The sequence below is a fragment of the Prionailurus viverrinus genome, chromosome A1 (genome assembly GCF_022837055.1).
Source record: "Prionailurus viverrinus isolate Anna chromosome A1, UM_Priviv_1.0, whole genome shotgun sequence".
Classification (NCBI taxonomy): Eukaryota; Metazoa; Chordata; class Mammalia; order Carnivora; family Felidae; genus Prionailurus; species Prionailurus viverrinus.
The window spans coordinates 109,712,665-109,726,201 of record NC_062561.1 but is presented as its reverse complement, the minus strand read 5'-3'; the positions used below and the strand labels follow the sequence as shown (position 1 = coordinate 109,726,201).

Below are 13,537 nucleotides of genomic sequence, written 5' to 3'. Positions count from 1 at the left end.
AGAGAGAGAGAGAGAGAGAGAGAGAGAGAGCGCACTCTGGAGCAGGGGAGGGGCAGATGGAGAGAGAGAGAAAATCCCAAGCAGGCTCCATGCTCAGCACAGAGCCCAATGCAGGGCTCTATCCCACGACCCTGGTATCATGACCTGAGCTGAAATCAAGAGTTGGATTCTTAACGGGCTGAACTACCCAGGCTCCCCTGTTGTGTCTTTTATATGCGAGAGGCACAAGGATCATCAAGCATCTCATAGGTTCATGCAAATGTTGGAGACAGAAAAAAATGTGGAAAACTACAAAAAAGAAAATATAAATACTAAGTGCTAGCAAATGTAGTAGTGTGTCATAGAAACCAGTTCACTGTGGCTTAGCCATGTCCCTGCTGGATAAGTATAAAATGTACTCATGCTGGGGGTGCCTGCGTGGCTCAGTTGGTTAAGTGACCAACTCCTGTTTTCAGCTCGGGTAATGATTTCATGTTTCTTGGGATCAAGCCCCAAGTTGGGCTCTGTGCTGACAGTGTGGAGCCTGCTTGGGATTCTCTCTCTCTCTCTCTCTCTCTCAAAATAAATACATAAACTTAAAACATAAAAAAGTAGCATGCACTTATGTGGGATACAGGTGCATTAGAATATGTGTGATGTGTCAGCTAGTCAGGGCCTCTAAAGGAACGGGTGCTCTGGCCTGTCTGTGGTAGGTAGGTCAGAGTCCTGGGCTGTGTCCCATAGGGGCAAAAGAGAGGGCTCCTTAACATGTCTGGACGATCGTGTCTACTCAAGGGACTGGGGGAGAGTCAGAGTCACAAGCAGACCTGATACAGGCAGGATAGTGGAGAGCAGGAGAGAGCCCACAGGAGAGGTTGGGGTCTCTGAAGCAGGTATAAGCAGCCCTCAACCACATGGGTGACTCTGGGTCCTATGATTGATTATATGGATGGAAGTAGATGTACAAAAGCATATGGTGATTTTGTGCATATTAGCAAAGGATACCCCTTTTCATTTCACTTTATTTTTTATCTACTGGAAAGTTGTAATGAATATGCAAATCTATAACATCTATGATGCGAAGGGAGCCCCAGACTTATGCAGTACAGAATTTGCACAACTAGACTGAGCTAGGGCGACTCACAGGTGGATTCACTGACACCTATCTCACTCCAAAAAGGATATAAGGTGCTTACAAACATCTATCACTATAACAATGCATGCATTGAAAAATAAGGGGGGCGGGGATAAAAGGAACAGGGAGGGGAAGGGCGGCATTAGTGTGTTAGTGTTGAAACCATCATTAAATGGGTGGTTTCCTTATGGTGGAAGGAGTCTGGCGATTAAGGAATTCAGACATTGTGATTAAGATTCCATGTCAGTCTGCAACCTCAAAGTGTGCTGGTGTTCTTACTGGGCAGCCAAGTTGCTCCCTATTCTTATGTCGTCTGGGGGTGCCGCTGATTCCCTTCAGCAGGGCCTGTTCTGAAAGCAGAGGAGAGCAAGCCAAGGGTGAAAAGCCTTCACCTCACTCTGGACGAGAAGCAGGTCCTCATCCCCAAAAGGGAGCTCAGAGTAGGGAGCAGAACATTTAATAAATGTTTGTTGTTGAATAAATAAATGAGTGAATGTACACAGCCCTTTGTATTTTACCTCTTTATAATTCTTTTTGTTAATGTTTATTTATTTTGAGAGAGAGAGAGTGTATACAAGCAAGGGAGGGACAGAGAGAGAGAGAGAAGAGAGAGAGGATCCCAAACAGGCCCCATGCTGTCAGGGCAAAGCCTGACACAGGGCTTGAATTCATGAACTGTGGGATCATGACCTGAGCCTAAATCAAGAGTCGGAGGCTTAAGTGACTGAACCACCCAGGCGCCCCTCTCTTTATAATTCTTAAATTTACCCACTTCTTGGGGTACCTGGGTGGCTCAGTTGTTTGAGCGCCTGACTTTGGTTCGAGTCATGATCTCACAGTTCCTCAGTTCAAGCCTGGCATCGGGCTCCCTGCTGTCAGGGCAGAGACTGCTTTGGGCTCCTCTGTCTCCCTCTCTCTCTGCCCCTGCCCCGCTCATGCCATCTCTCTCTCTGTCTCTCTGTCTCTCTGTCTCTCTCATAAATAAATAAACATTAAAAAAAGTCTGCCACTTCTCCCTGTATGCATTGCCACTTGTCAGTTCAGGTCACCATCAACTATCATCTAGACTCTGCACCACCTCCCTCCCTATCACCTCCAGGCTCTGCTCCTCCTCCTCCCTCCTCCACAACAGACAGCCAGGGTGCTTTTCCTAACCCCAAAATGCTCCACCCAGGTGATCTGCCCCTGGGACTTCTGCAGCCTCACCTTTCATTTCTCCCTACCTTCTGCTCAACTGACTTCCTGACATTTTGACAAGGCCTAAAAAAATAGCAAAACTACTAAACTTTCAGCCTTTTAGTCAGTAGTTAATTCAGGTGTCCAATAGGTATCCCACCCCTCACCTCATCCTCACTGATCCCTAATGTCCACACAGTCTCCATTTGGACTCAAGGCTGGGGGGTGAGGAATGAGGGGCTTCTGTGTTACAATAATAATAACTTCGAAAAGTGTGCTTTATCTCTATATATCAAGATATCAGGATTTGTAAGCATCGTACCTAGCTAACTCCTGGCCCTCCGGGCATTTACACTAGCTGAAGCTTCTTGCCAAAGATAGAAGAAAGGAGGGTACAGTGAGGAGAGAAGCCGAAGTCGAAGCCTGCTGTCTCTATCATAAGGGCCTGCCCTAGACCTGCTGGGTAATTACAGCTCTGAAGGCCCTGGGATGCCTCTCTCCACCCTGTAATGACAGCCCAGCTTGTGCTGGCTCTGCTGTTTTGAGCTGCAGGGGTCCATGGGAGAGGGAGCTGGGAGGGGACATTCTATGGGGCCAGTCTTATTTTTTGCATGCACCGAAAGGACTCAGAGATTTGGGGAGTAGTTTCTGGGGACCTACTTGGCCCTGTCCAGGGCAGGCCACAGAGTCCCGGCGATTCTGCCAGATTCTTTTTCCCTTTTCCAGGGTCATACACCAAGCTGGATGTGCACCAGACTACCTGGGAGGCCCTATTTCTGAAGCCGTAGGGCCACCACTAGGTGGCCCCACTTAAGCTGCACCTCCAGCCTCCTGTAGTTGACCTTGAGTCAAGTACTGGTCAATTGGGACACACCCAGTCTTTCCTCAGTTGCCTGAAGGTAAGAACTTGGAGTGTGGAGGGTGGTGGTCTCAGAAACCAGTGGACAGCTGTCTGCTGAATGTGCTGCAATGCACAGATGTGTATCAACATACGCAGTACCCTTTGTGAAGCATTGGTTGACCCTGGGAGCCCCCGCTCTGGGGAATTTTATGGAAGGATCAGGTGCTAATAAATCCTGGCCAGGCCACCACAGTTGCTGTGGTGGTTGCCAGGGTCTGCAAGAGTCATCAGTGAGACCTCAGCACCAAGCAGTGGAGCCTACCCCCATCACTTTACCCAGAGATCACAGGTAAATGGGGGAGGTCAGGGGCAGGCTGAGGAGGCCTCTGTTTAGAGGGAAGCCGTGCACCCACACACCGTCATCCAGTTACCTATCTAGCCAGCATGGGTTTTTAAAAAAAATTTTTAATGTTTATTTTTGAGAGAGAGAGACAGAGTATGAGTGGGGGAGGGGCAGAGAGAAAGGGAGACACAGAATCCGAAGTAGGCTCCAGGCTCTGAGCTGTTAGCACAGAGCCTGATGTGGGGCTTGAATTCATGAACTGCGAAATCATGACTTGAACTCAGGTTGGATGCTTAAGTGACTGAGCCACCCAGGCGCCCCACAGAGTGAATATTTTTGACATCCCTTCTGGAGAGACACTAGGTCCTTCCCTTGGGATGGTGGTGGTGGGCAGACAAGTCTAGTCCCCCAGGTAACATTTGTAATAGGGGAATGTGGGGGGGGGGGGGGGAGAAAATAGAAATGACTGGAAGGTGTTCATTTCCTGAGATATAGAAAATGCTGGAGCGGAAACAGTTCAGGGGTATGGGTAGTGTGTGGGGAGATAATTCACCTATTAAGTGGCTGCAAATAAAAGGCCATGTGAGTGTGGAGGGGGCCTGAGCTAGAGATTCAGAACTGAGAGTCATGGATTTACCCCACAGCCAGTAGTCCCTGGAGGGCATGAGAGAATGTCAGATGCAGTGGGTTGAACGGTTGCCCCTAAAAAGATATGACCATGTCCTAATACCTGGACCCTGTCAGTACGAACTTATTTAGAAAAACTTGACAGATGTAATTAAGAATCATGAGGTGAGATCATCTTGATTACCTAGGTGGGCCCTAAATTCAGTACCAAGTATCTTTATAAGGAATGAAGAATGAGTGGGGTCCAGGACTCTAACGCCCTGTAGAGGATTTGGCCAGAACTTTCACTACTGGTGTGTGATGGAGCAAGGCATTAAGAAGACACCCATCCCTTCGTATAGTCAGCAAATATTTATTGAGCCCAGTTCTTTGAATGGAGCTGAGAATATGGTAATGGGCAAAAATATACAGTTTGTGTTCTCCCAGAGGCCCTGGGCCAGTGGGGAGACAGACATTAATGAAACAATCATTCAATTATATCAACTGTGGCAAGTGTTACAAAGTGCTCACAGCATGAGAGGCTGTTAAAGGAGGTTTTGACCTGGTCAGGGATGTGAGGCAAATCCCTCTAAGGGGATGTGAAAGATTGAATTGGAGAGGAGGGAAATTTTTCTAGACAAAAAGAAAAGCATGTGCAAAGGCCTGGTAGTGTGGTGAGGAGAGAATGGTCAGTTAGAGGGTTGGGAGGAAGGTCAGTGTGACTAGAGAAGTGAGCAGGGGCAAAACCATGTGGGCCCTTACAGACCACCTTTGGGATTTTTCTTAAGAACAATGTCATTTACTAAGCTGAGAGTGATGGGTTCAGACCTGAATTTTGAGGTGATTGCTGTAGCTGCAGTGTGGATGGATTGAAGAGAGATTTAGGTGGCCAAAGTGAATGGACATGAGACCTGGAAAGATAACGTCTGGGGGCAAGGCAGAGGGAGATGTGATTCCCAGGCTTCTGGTTAGGTACTCAATGGAGGGTGGCTCTTTCAGTGAAGCAGGGAATTAGAATGTGGGTGGTGTGAAAAGGAGAAGGGAGAGAGCTGGGATTCGGTATTGGGCATGTTGTGAATGAAGTGCCTGTGGACACTCCTTTGGAGACATAGACTCAGCAGGTAGTTATAGGAGTCTGGAGCTTGGGATTCAGGGCAAGTGTAGAGAAGTGAGTCACCTGTGTAAAGGAAGAAATTAGAGAGGAGGAAAGTAAGGTACCTAGACCTGAGCTTTGAGGACCCCCCCAAACTTTATGGACTAATGAGGAGAGGGGGAGAGGAAGATGTACTGGGAGGTTAGAAGATGGGGTGGTGGTGGCCAGAGAGGGTGGTGGAAACCAAGGGAAACAAGTGTTCCAAGGAGGCAGTGGTCAGACACTGAAGGGGAGTCAAATGTGGCTGGGGGCTTTGGCAGATGAGAACTGAAGATAGACTATTGAATTCTGAGACTTGGAAGTTATAGAGTTCATTGGGACCTGGTTTGGTGTTGTAAGGATACCAGAAGGCCTGCTGTAAGAGCCTGGGGGGGGGGGGGGCGGGGGGGAGAAGTGAGGACAAGGATTGAAACACCACTGTTTTCAGGTTATTTTGCTGGAGTTGAGAAGACACTGCAGTAGCTGGTGGAGTCGAATGAGGGTTTTGTTTCCACAGTAAAGGGTTACACCTACTTATAGGTCAAGGGAAGGATTCAGTTGAGATGGAGGGGCTGAACACTCAGGAGAGAGAAGGCATGATCCACAGGGCAAGCTCCTGAGAGCAGGGAGAGGATGGGCGAATCTGGATAGAGGGGAGCTCCTGTGGCATAACAGGATGTAGCAGATGCAGGAAGGTTTCTGTTTGGTTTTAGCTAGGCTCTGGCTGGCTGCTGACGCAGGCCGGAACAGTGGCTTGTTCCGTATTTTATGTGTAGTTCTATGTGTGTGCTCGTGCCTTCCCCAGGTCTGGGCTGCCAGCCTGGACAGAGTGCCATAGGGAATATCCCCACACAGCCTGGGCGGGGAGGCTGGGTACCTCCCACTCTGGGCTAGCTCCCTGATGAGATTCTCAGACCGTGTTTCCCCTCATTCATGACCAGGAAGGTTCACAGAGCAGGCGTGGGAACCTGCTTGTCCGCCAGGGCCTCCTCGGACTCAGGCTGAGATTTGCCGCATCCCAGCCCTCATTCCTTCCCAGACGGGACTAGGTAAATGAGGTGTCCACTGTTTTGGGTCCCTGTAGTATGAAGGGGTTTGGGCAAACCAAGAATTGGCCCCAATATGCCATCCCAGCCACCTCAGTCTTTCATTGGTCCCCTTGTCATCAACCCATCACCCACAGGTAAGTCACCAGGAGGATGCTTGACACAGGAGCTGGGGATAGGCTGAATCCCTTTGGGAGCTTGGCCCTGTGGGTGGACCCCGGGTCCCTCGTTTTTTTCAAGGTCTTCTCCACTGGTCCGTCCGCTCCCCCGATAGCCTGCCTGGCCCGGACCCGCGTGTCCCCCCTCCTCCCCAACCTGAGGGTGGTGATGATGGGGGCGGGGTGGGCGGGCAGCAGGAGCCCGTGCGCCCAGCAGGACCACTGAGGAGAAGGGCGGGAGCCCAGCCGGGGAAGTCCGCCCAGGTTGGGGGGCGCTCCCCACCTCCTCGGCGCCAGGATCGGGTCGCGGGCCCTTCTGCAGCCGCCGAGGGACTGGGAAGGAGGGAGGGGCGAGTCCCGCAGGTGGAGCGGGGCGAGGGGAGGCGGGCGCGGCGTACGTGCGGCGAGCGGCCGGCGGCATGAAGGGCGCAGATAGCGGCTCCCGCCCGACCCAAAGGCCGCTCTTTGGCTCTCGGCTCCCGGCTCCGGCGGGCTTGGCAGCCCAGACCTTCCCGGGGGTCGCTGGCGGCGAAGACCCCCGGCCGAAGCTGTCCGGGCGCAGAGCCAGCGCCCCGGCCGGCCGGCTGGGGGCGGGAGGTGGGGACGTGGCGGCGGCTCAAGCAGGCGGAGCCGGGCCGCGGCGGGAGGCGGAGCCGCCCCGGGAGGAGGCGCCGAGCGGGCCGGGCGCCGCCGCGGGAGGTTCTGGAAACGCCGGGAGCGGCGCGTGTCCAGGTGAGCGCCCCGCCCGCTCGGCCGCCGGGTCCGCGGCTGGGCTCGCGCGCGGGCCGGGGTCGTCGGGCCGTGAGTGCTGCCGGCGCGGGGCCGGGAGTTGGGGGCCGGGGGTCGCGCAGCCCGCTTTCCGCAGCGCAATTCGGGCCGCAGCCCGGAGCCCTCCGCCCTGTTTCTCCTCCCGTCTGGGTTCCTGTCCCGCCGCTTCCCCGAGCTCCGGGTGGTGAGGTCAGCGGCGCCCTTCCTGCCGGTCCCTGGGCGTCCGCGCCGAGCCGGGCGGGGTGGAGAACTTGGCCGCCCTGCCTTGGCAGGCTCCCCGGGAACGGCAACGGGAGGCCTGGCCCCGAGTGCGGCCAGAGGTTGGAGGCAGAGCCGGTGCCCTCGGCTGAGCCCCGGGGGACCGCTTAAAGTTAGCGAGGTCCGCCTTCCTCCCTCCAAAGGGATGGGAGTTTCTGGCTTTAGCCCGGCGGGGTCCACCTTGGTACCCATGAAACAGGCTGTTGGTTGAGAACAGTTCCCCCCCCCCCCCCCCCCCCCCCCCCCATAGACCTCTGTTTCCAACCTGCGTTATTTTTCCTCAGAAGCTGCGTGGAGCTCTGGTAACTAGTTAACTAATTCAAACGGACCCTTCGGTGTGTCAGAAACTGCAAGGAGTTGCTAGCTCAGTGCAGCAGACAGATTGAAGACTGGGAAAGTCCAGGTCCAAAACAGTGTGGTAAGTGTGGTGTTAGGAGGGAGCATCAGGCTGTGTGGGTCCTTGGTAGAGGGCAGGATGCGTCAGGCCAGAGGGCTTCCTGGAGGAGGTGACTTATGAGCTGGCGTGGTCAGAAGAAATCTGAATAAGGGTAACCTGGACAGAGGAACAACCCGTGTGAGTGGGAGCAGACCTGTATATTCTAGAAGAGGCAAGGTGATGAGGGAAGGGACATTTAAGGGGATAGCTGCCCATGGGCCCTGACCGCCACAGTTTGAAGTGAGAGGACAGTGCCTGGTACTGTGCCCTGCATTTGGATTTGCCTCAGCATGAGCCTGGATCAGGGCACTTCCAACTTCAGGACAGCATACGTAGGGCCCCTGGCCTTGTATTCTAATATGACATCTTTAAGATGGTGTGCAACATTAGTGTTCATCCCAAGACCAAGACTGGTGTCTTGTGCTGTAGAGTGAAGCCTAAGGCATGTGCTTCTTAATGTATACCGTCTGAGGCCTGATAGCCTCAGCCCTTTCTCAGGAGTTCCTGGCTCTGAGAGCAAGGGTTGGGGGATATCATTTGTAGCTGAGGACATTCTCACATGTCCCTGATGATGCCAAGATCTGCTGTCCACCTAACAATGTATAGAATGTTTTTGCAAGCTACTGCTGCTTCTCACCCTGGATCACATCTGGAACAACAGGTTTCATGATTTAGCTCTCTATTAATGCACCAAGATGTCCTTTGGCTTGTGTTTAAGCTGCCACTGAAGTGTCTAGGTGTAGTCTCTCACTGTGCTTCTGGGCCTTAGAGCCCAGGCCTCTTCTGTTCACTTGAACACACTTGCGAGATGTTTGGGCTTTGAATCCTTTTCTTCTAGGCCTTCTTATTCTCAGATGGCCAAGTATGTCTTCTGTGCGGCCCAGCCAAGGAGGCCACGTAGCAAGGATGGAGTGAGTTGGCCTGGGGCCTCATCCCAGAGATGCTGTCATAGTGGGCCACCCTAGTTCTCTGAGAGCCCAGCATGCAGACATGATGATGGTTAGGCATTGCCTATGACTTGTGATAGGCCTTTTTACCCAGTACGAGGCTCTGAAACGGGGTGCCCAGGAGCGTGTTTACTTTGTCATTGGTTTAGCCTGTACACAGCTGATCTCTGTTCATTTCCTGAGTTCCTCTACTGTGCTCGGCTTCTGCTTTGAGTGTGCCTAGGGCTGGAATTAGGAGGGAGAGAAGGAGAGGGAAGTGGTGGTGATACTATTCTTGCCTGTGGATAGCTCATAATCTCCCTGAGATTACTGCTTCATGCTGGCAGCTGGTCCTGTGGCAGAGGAGGAGCTCAGAGTGTGAGTACTCATCAGTAGGAGAGACTGTGTGGGTGCAGCCCTGAGGAATGACTAGGGTGAGGGATTCTGGGGTCTACTCATTTCCTAACAGAGCCTTACTTTTTACTCTGCTCTCCCACATCCATGGGAAGTTCTGAGGCTGGACGCAAGACCTTGGCCGATTTGTGGCCACGTTGGCTGATAGTGTACATTGGGCTGATGGGTGTGTCCCTGGCTCCTGGGATCTGTCAAGAGTTTAATTTTATGCAGATGGTCATTGGCAGGAAATGCTGTGCTGCAGGCACGTGCAAGCCCAGACAGAGTGCTAGAGCGAGAGTTGGACTTGGAAAACATTGCTTGAAGTGCCCCAGAGTGGGACATCAGCGTGTTTTAGAGGGAGAGGGCTAGTGGCTCCTGTGGTCTCTGGGGTTTGCGCTGGGGATGTGGAATGAAGGGTATACTTTTTATTCTCAGAAGGGGTGGGGGAGAATGAAAAGCCTGGACTAGACTTTTTGGAGCCCTAGAAAAGGGTTTTTACACAAGTGGTATTATTGCAGGGCAGAAGATTAAGTGTTTGGGTAGTGAGTTCTCTGGCTCAGATTGGATCTGTCTGAGCCTGTTCACAGACCAATATCTGCTGTAGACCTTTTAGGAAGTGCATTCTAGAGTACAGACTACTGTGTACCAGGTACTCCTGAGGGCCAGGGTGTGGCGAGATCCTGAGGCCTGGTACTTGTAGGAACTCAGATCCATTAGGTCAGAGGTATAGAAATACAGGAGATCCTAGAGTATTAGTCCAGTCCCCTGCCTTTTGCCAGAGAGCTTTGTTTCCTAGGTGACCTGTAGAGCCACTGATTGGCCTGTTTCAGGGTTATTCCCTGATAGTATGCTCCATTATGTCTGACTCTGCTCTCACCTAAATTAATGTTTCGTTTCTTTTGGCCCTTGTGGGATATGGAGATTGCCCAATTTCTGCCTTGTTTTCATCTTCACTGTCCCTTAGGCTGAACCTGAACCTTCTCCTTTTCTTTCTTTCTTTCTTTCTTTCTTTCTTTCTTTCTTTCTTTCTTTCTTTCTTTTCAACATTTATTTATTTTTGAGACACAGAGAGAGACAGAGTATGAGTCACGGGGGAGCAGAGAGAGAGGGAGACACAGAATCCGAAGGAGGCTCCAGGCTGTGAGCGGTCAGCACAGAGCCCGGTGTGGGGCTCAAACTCATGAACCATCAGATCATGACCTGAGCTGAAGTCAGGAGCTTAAGAAAATGAGCCTTCCAGGCACTCCTGGACCTTCTCATTTTCCAGGGATTAGCCAGACAGCTGGCCAATCCAGGTCTACTGATGTCCCTCTAGTAACCTTGGTGCCAATGTCTGGTGAAAACTGCTTTGTGGTAGGCTGCCTGACAATACTTGTCATCTCATTCAGTCCTCACAACAACCCTATAAGATGTGGGTCCTAATGTTATCACCATCACATAGGTGGGAAACAGGCTCAGGGAGTTCTGTAACTTGTATGAAGTCACAAAGCCAGGAAGTGATGGGGGCGGTGAGATTTAACTTGGAGTGGTTTGACCCCACTGTGGGTATGCCTGATTAGATAGTACTGCTTTGCCCTGAACTGGGCTGGTTGGTCATTTGTGAGTGCTGTGATGTCTGAAGCAGGAGTGACTGCTCGCTTGAACTTGAGGCTCCTTGTTCCTATCTTCTGGGCCCATGCTGCTGTCCACCTTTTGGTGGGATCAAGCCAGGTATATCATGAAGCTGCTTTGTGGACTGTGATACAGTCCTTGACCTGGGCAAGCCTGCTCTGCTTGGTCAAAGTGTGGCTCCTCCTTTTGGGAGACCCTTAGGCTGTAAGACAGCAGATGTTACTGAGTGGGATTGAATGGTAGCAGTATCTAGCAGAAAGTGTGTTTTGGGTTTACGTCAGCTCTGCCATTGACTGGTGGTAGCATGTCAGGTATACAGGAAATCTCTCAGCCCCACTTGCCTAGCTCCTATATCTGAAATCAAGATGATTATCTAGTTTGCAAGACTTTGGTGAGGATGAGATGGTAGAAATGGAAGATTTTTGGAAATGTAAGTGGTGGTTGGCTTAGTTCCCAAAAAAGCAGTGCCTGAGGCAGAGCTTAAGTGCTTAATGCCTTACTGGAAGGTGCAGGGCAGCAAGGGTAAGGGAAGATTAACCAGAGGGAGGGAAGGGTGGAAGCAAGCTGGCCAATTTACACAGAGACACAGTCATTGTTCAGCTATGCCGAATATCCCTGGGTGATCTCTACAGAAACTCCATGCTGCAGAATAGTTTGTCATCCAAAGCCTGAAGAGGGACTTCATCTGCTGACCTCCTTCTGTGTTCTGTCTTCATTGGTCAGAGTTGCCTCATAAGAGTTCTCTCCCTGCGGCTCCTTGGTTGTACTACCAGGGCCCTCCAGCAGCCACTGGGGAGGCCAGTGTGGCACTTCTGTGGTGTGTGGAAGTAGGAGGAGGAGCCAGAGATTTGGGGCCTGCACAGTCGCCTTCACTGGGTCTGAGGCCCAGCCAGAGACCCAGGGTCCAGGAGACTGGTGAGGCCAAGAGAGTGTGAGGTGGTACATCAGAAGCATCCTATGTAGTGCCGTGTGGGTCTTGTCCTTGTGTGTAGTTGCTTATGAGTTAGTCTCACTTAGACTGCCAAGTCTCTGCCAAGACCCTGACTGAAGATCCAATTTGGTCTTTGCATGTTGATTTTTACAGCCTTCTCTACTACTTCATTGCTTGGCTATTGAAGCAGGAGGCTTTGTAGTTTTGATGGTACCCAGGTGGGAAATATAAATCAACATGTTCATATACCTGATAGTGAAGTACAAGTATGGATATAGATGAACATTTGGGTTTCAATGAAGAAAATCCTCAGCGAAGAATATTTTCCATGAAAAGTAGCATCTGAGGCTGGGAAACCTAGAGTCATGAGATGGGACTGGAGTGGGCTGTAGGGCCATGTTGTACAGAGTCAAAAAGACCCTGGGGATCAAGGAGTTTGGACTTTATCCTAAGAGCAGTGGAGAGAAAGACCACAAGAGGAGCTGCAGTAAGCTATGCTGGCTACTTTGTAGAGCAGAGGTTGGTGGGAGTTGGGGGGTGGGGTGGCGGTGCACCAGATGTGATGACAGTTAGTGTAGGTAGGAACCAGGATGGCTGCGGGAGGGAATTGGAGGTGGCTCAGACCACGGTGATGACTGAGGCCTCACATTGGGTGAGGAGAGAAGGGTGCTTCTCAACCTTCTGGGGAAGTCAGCTTCTGGTCCTATTGGACCTCTGTATGCTTAAGTACCGGGGCCTCCCCGAGCTTCTGCACAGCTCACAGGTCCTCTTGACTCCGCCATCCCAGAGTTGGCCACACCACTGGGAGGCAGGACCACTGGGGGGCGCGTTTTGCTCCTTCACAGAAGGCAGGCAGCTTCTTGATTAGTGCCTGGCAAGACTTGGCTGTACTCAGCAAACCCATGTTCTGTCTCTAGGCTGTTAAATACATTGTTAAAATTCAAGCTGTTGCATTTGGGTTGCAGCTGCGAGCTTGGCAGAGGTTCATGCTTGATGAGGTAAGGGGAGAAGCTAAGGACTCTGCTGGTTTGCAGCTGGAAACCTCTTTTCATGGCCATTTGGCCAGATTGTAAATGTCCTTTCCAAAGAGCAGGCTTGTTGGGGCCTCTGTTGTATGTCTTGGAATTGCCCTGTGCTTAGAAACAGTGCTGGTCACCTGGTGAGTGAATCACTGTCACTGGGGTGTTGGTAGGCTTTGGAGGGTCTACCTGTGGGGGTCCAAACTTGGGACTTCATATGCATACAGTGTCCATTCTTAAACAATCCATAACAATCCATTGTGTGGGAAAAATGTAAAATCTTGTGATATTGTTTCTGACTTAAACAAGTCTGTGGCAAAGCATTATTTGTTGGGTGCCTGATTTGGGCCAGACGTGTTCTAAACTCAGGGTGCAACACACATAAGATTGCATGTTGGTTTTCTCCTCAGGCTTGGGTGCCACTTTGTTTTTTGTTTTTTTCTAAAAGGAGGTTTGACATTGCCCATTTCCAGGACTATTCAGCATGGATTTCTGAGTGTTCCTGGAAAGGCTTTTGGGAGCACTGGACACTTTGTGGGAGTACTGGGCATGCACACACATTCCCACCTACTGTATCCTATCAAGCTTTGGGTGTGGGTATGAGATCAGATTGAAGGGCAGGCAAGTAGGTGGTTGGCCTTTCCCACACTCTGGGACAGTCCTTCTTGGATGCTGCTTCTTCCCAACCTGACCCTAGTTAGTATCTTTTTTAGTACAAAGTGTTTAGTGTTCAGGGCCAGGATCAAGAGAAGTGTTGGGGCTCTAGGGTACCCCTC

General features: G+C 51.4%; 1 protein-coding gene across 8 annotated transcripts in view; it reads left to right on the top strand.

The window, feature by feature from the left end:
• Nucleotides 1–6,993: 6,993 nt before the first annotated feature.
• The window catches only part of P4HA2 (prolyl 4-hydroxylase subunit alpha 2), a 34,746-nt gene continuing 28,202 nt past the window's right edge, over nucleotides 6,994–13,537 (top strand). For 6 of the 8 annotated variants that reach the window (XR_007152926.1, XM_047862363.1, XM_047862392.1 and 3 more), the window contains exons 1-2: nucleotides 6,994–7,148; nucleotides 7,727–7,860. The gene's annotated coding sequence lies outside the window, so the exon portion shown is untranslated. The other 2 variants (XM_047862373.1, XM_047862416.1) reach the window with 2 other exon arrangements.